Source organism: Fukomys damarensis, unplaced genomic scaffold (assembly GCF_012274545.1).
Source record: "Fukomys damarensis isolate Sample0158 unplaced genomic scaffold, DMR_v1.0_HiC HiC_scaffold_16, whole genome shotgun sequence".
Classification (NCBI taxonomy): Eukaryota; Metazoa; Chordata; class Mammalia; order Rodentia; family Bathyergidae; genus Fukomys; species Fukomys damarensis.
In genome coordinates, this window is record NW_022900928.1 from 89,412,602 (window position 1) to 89,417,300 (window position 4,699).

The 4,699-nt window shown below is 45.8% G+C and overlaps 1 protein-coding gene across 3 annotated transcripts in view; it reads right to left on the minus strand.

The window, feature by feature from the left end:
• The window catches only part of Znf783 (zinc finger family member 783), a 17,184-nt gene extending 13,550 nt beyond the window's left edge, over positions 1–3,634 (minus strand). The window contains exon 1 of one of the 3 annotated variants that reach the window (XM_010638608.3): positions 3,369–3,493. The gene's annotated coding sequence lies outside the window, so the exon portion shown is untranslated. Of the gene's footprint in view, positions 1–3,368 lie in introns of all 3 variants that reach the window. The other 2 variants (XM_010638606.3, XM_010638607.3) reach the window with 2 other exon arrangements.
• Between the last annotated feature and the right edge of the window lie 1,065 nt (positions 3,635–4,699).

Here is a 4,699-nt window from a genome sequence, read left to right on the forward strand (position 1 = left end):
GAGCGTCGCGGGGACCCGCAGGGCGGGACGCGAGGGCCGGGCGCGGAGTTCCGGGGCCCCATAGCTCCAGGGAGCGCCTCGAAGACCAGAGAAGAAGCACACATTGAGAGCTTGGCGAAGCCAGGAAAAACACACGGGTGTACAACTCCCCCTTAGTTTCCCAGAGCAAAGGGAAAGTGCTATGGGTAAATTTATTTCAGTTAAAAGAAAAGGTTAGGCCTGGGATTTAGCTCAGTGGCGCCGCGCCTGCCTGGCAAGCGCAAGGTCATGGGTTTGATCCTCTGTACCCGCCCCCCCCAAAGGTGGTAGAGCGCTTGCCTAGCAGGCATAAGGACCCCACTTATCCGCTGCACTGCATCCAGAATTAACAAGAATTAGGCTGTATAATGTACGCGTATCAACCCTCATGAGTGTGATCGTCGTGTGCTGGAAACGCGGACTAAGAAAAATAAAAAGGTACACCTGGGTCTGTTCCTTCTTCCTGGTTCCCATCTTGCAGCCCCTGAGGCCTCTTGGCCACACCCAGGCAGGACCTGTCCATGTCCTGCCCACTCAGAAGCTCTTCAGCCTAGGATCCTAGCCAGATCACAGCCAAAATTAATCTGTCACCAGCGTGGCTGGTTGGGGGCATTTTGATTGAATAAGCCAGACCTGCTAGGAGGTTTTCCTCCTCTGCAGCCCAAGAGCTTTATTCCGGAAAACCAGAATTAACCCCTGGATGGACATTACAATCTAGTATGTGCAGTTTGTTTTCTTTTTCTGCATTTCCTGTTCATCTAGAGTCTGTCTTGCCAGAAAATTTTCCCACTAGATATTAATCGGCATTCTTTTTCCTTTGTATATTTTACTGTCTTTGTTTTGTTGGATATGGGGGTTACTTCCCCAAATGTTTGATCCAAACAAAACAATAGTTAACTAAAAAACCTTATACCCTCCCTAGTATTGTGGATAGGTAAGTTAGTTAGATATCTTGCAGGCAGTTAGACAGGGCCGTCCTTAAGGAGCCAACATGGAGGATAATCAAGATACATTCACGGAAGGCCAGCATTGTAAAAGGAGAGAAACTGCTATACCTTTGCACTTCCCCTGGGGATAAATACCAGTAATTGATATTCTAAGTAGTTATCACCTGGGTGAGGGGCCAAGGTCTTAACCCATCATTTCCAGCAAATATCCCTGACCCCTACCCTTACTGAAAATCCTTGTATGCTTGCTATGTGACTTGCTTCCTCATTGACCCCCCCCCATTTAATCAGTATTACCTGGGTGACTATAATCTTATTGGCTGGTCATGGTTTTGCCCCACCTCATGCCCACCTTGTAAATTTCCACTGGGCCTTAATAGTTTTGTCCCACTTTGTACCCTCCTCACCACATGGCTTGGCTGAATAAAACAAAACATCTTTGAAAAGTGGGGTGAGTGGGCAACCCACTTTCTGGTCTCCCTTCTGTCTTAGAAGCTTTCCTTCCCTCAATAAATTTTCCCTACTCTTAGACTTCATCGTTCTTAGAAGTCATTCTTCAATTTTAAAGAACATAAACTCACTTCTCAGATATCTAGCAGGTTTGGGAACTGAAGAGGCACAGCGACACTCAGCAACTAGGCCACACACGGAGAGGTCTGACAGGAGATTTTATTAGGGAAGGCAGGTTAGGGAGAGAGGAGAGAGAAGAGAGAAGAGAGACAGAGAAGGGAAGAGAGGAACAAAGAAAGGAAGGTCTTTTTATTGTTTTTGGGCTGGGCTATTGCTTATTTATGAGGAGTGGGCTACCTTTAACCTATCACAGGCCAGGTTGCCCTTTATGGGTTCGGTCCTGCAGAAACAGGTTTAACCTCTCCAGACCACTGTGGTCTTGGTGGGGAGGGAAACTAAAGAGCATGAAGTCATTTTAAGAGCCGAAGCACCAGGAAAATGCAGCCTATGATGGCAGCGTCAGGTCCCTCACAGGAGTTACATCTCTTCCCCCTATATCACTAGCATTTAGGGTACAGTTAGGAGGTGTTACTTCAAGGGAACACAATCCCAAACAGTATTTAGCATTTTCATTTCAGAAATTCTTGTTGAGACAACTTGCAGATGTGTGCTGAATATATTAAAACCCTTCATAGGATCTCATCATGGTCAGTGCCTGTTATGGTTTGGATCTAGATGTCCCCCAAAGCCTCATGTGGTCAAAGGCTTGATCTAGAGTGTGTGAAGCTGGAACTGATTCATGATGCAATGCTAGGCTCAAGGACACTAGGATTAAGGGTGTGAGTGCTACCACCCTAAGTAGCCTGAATAAAACAAAGTGGGCAGGGAGACGCTGTTAACTCTCTAGTCACCTTTGCTACCTTGCACCCATCATGTTGTGTCTCCTCTGTGATGCTTGTTTGTCATGCCAATCTCAGAGCCAGCCAACTATGGACTGAAATCTCTGAACTAACTGTAAGCCAAATAACCCCTTCTCCTCTAACTTTGGGTGTCAGGTATTTTGTCTCAGCGATGAGAGAAAGGTAACTAATACAGTGCCTATTTTAAAGACTAAAATAGTGGTAAATTCTGACTTTGTAAAATAATAATGTCCAATGCAAAAACAAGAGTCTGGAAAATGGATTGGAGCAAAAGAAAATGCTAGTATTTAACAAGCTCTGCTCCAGGAACAGAGCTGTAATTCTTGATAGTTGAGGGGTATGTATATGTGTCCCTTCTTTCCCTTTTTGTTCTGTCCAGGCTACCAGATTGATTGAGGTCACCATTCCCAGGGTGGGGCTTCCATTATCCATACCAGGAATCCTGCTAAACCCCATTTAGTTATTGGTATTACTGTTTTAGATTTTTTTTTTTTTTTTTTTTTTTTTTTTTTTTTTTTTTTTTTTTTTTTTTTTTTTTTTTTTTTGGTACCGGGGATCGAACTCGGGCCCTTGTGCTTGCAAGGCAGGCAGTGGAATCACTGAGCTACATCCCCAGCCTGTATTACTGTTTTAGAAAGCACCTCCTGGCCGGGGGATGTAGCTCAGTGGTTCTGCCACCTGCCTCACAAGGCACAAGGTCCTGAATTTGATCCCCAGTACCAAAAAGAAAAAAAAAAAACACCTAAATGTAGAAAGCACCTCCCATCACATGTACCTGCAGCGCTTGCCAAAATATTGCTGGGCACAAATGGCAGTAGGTCTGAGGCTAGAGAAGGTGGGTGATAAGAATTTACACTGCTAACTAGTTCCCTCAATCCTGTTTGTCCTGTTCATCAGCGCCCAAAACTACCTACCATTCTCATTGATTTTTTAAAATACTTAAAAATCAAATGCTTTTGCACTACAATGTGGTTGTCTGCACAGACTAGCCTGGGTGTCAGGCTAGGTTTGGTGCTGATATGAAATTACTCACATTCTTAATTATTAATCTGTCTTTTATGGGGTTGGATTTTTCTTTTAAAGCAGCTCTGCAGGCTTGAGGATCTCTGGGCGAACAGTTCCGAACTTCGTTTGCTTGGACTTCTCCTGTGCACACAGAATGATAAAGACATCAGGAGGGAAGTGTAGAGGGAAATGGAGATGGCAAGAGGAGCAGAGTCCCCTTTCTGCATGGACCCCTCCCCGTAGTGGGCAGCAGTGCACTGACTGTGAGGACCGCCCACACACATTCGGGGAGCACCTCGAGTGGGGTATGACACAGACATGCTCCCCACTTTCCATCATCCCATCTGCAGACCTGGTCCCTCACACTTCCCACTGCAGTTGCACCCCTCAGGTCACCACTGGCTCCTGCTTGGTCTCTCAGAAACCCAAAGCCCCAAAACAGATACAACTCTTACTAGCTGAACGCTCTCAGATCAGTGATGGAGTCCTCCACCGTGATGCTTAACCTTCCTCAGTTCCATCACCAGCCGCCTAAACCCAGATGCTCAGCCTGACCCAGGCTATACGCCATGCTTCTACCCACCCCCCAGCCACTCCAGAGGACCTGCTGTCTGTGCCTGCCCCTAATGTCTCCTGCTTTGGTCATGTCATCTCCACTTAGAATGTCCTTGCCATCTGTAAGGGCCATTTCCAAGGCATCTTTCAAAGGGAGGAGGGGAACAGAGGACAGGTGGAAAATAGGTCCTGCAGCACAGCTACATAGGAGGAATAGGTTCTGATGGTGTTTCCATATTTTGTAAATGTTGTTTGAAGAGATAGAAATGCTAACCACCCTGACTTGATCATTACACATCAGCAACACAGATGAAGCTGTCACAATGTACCTGCAATTATGTCACTTCCTGATGTCCCTGGTCTAAAATTGTCCTCTGGCAAGGTGTGGTGGCGCATGTCTGTAATCCCAGCCCTCAGGAAGCTAAAGCAGGAGGATCACTGTGAGTTCAAGACCAGCCTGGGCTACAGAGTGAGTTCCAGATCAGTCTCAACTACATAGTGAGACCCTGTCTCATAAAACAAAACAAAACAAAAATAAATAATTTTTCCTCTGAAATTTACAGCCCTTCAGCCTCATTGAACACAGCCTTTTCAGCCTTGTCTTAGTGCTCCTTAACAGCTGATAAGCTCAGAAGATCTCTTACTCATATCCCTGCCGTGTGAAATTTTGCATCAAGGCAAAACGGAATATTGTGCTAGTCTAGGAAAGAGCCATGCAAAAGTAGAGGAAGAAACTTGGTTTTTTGTTGAGACAGGGTTTCACTCTGGAGTTCAGGCTAGCTCTGAACTCACTTATGTAGCCCA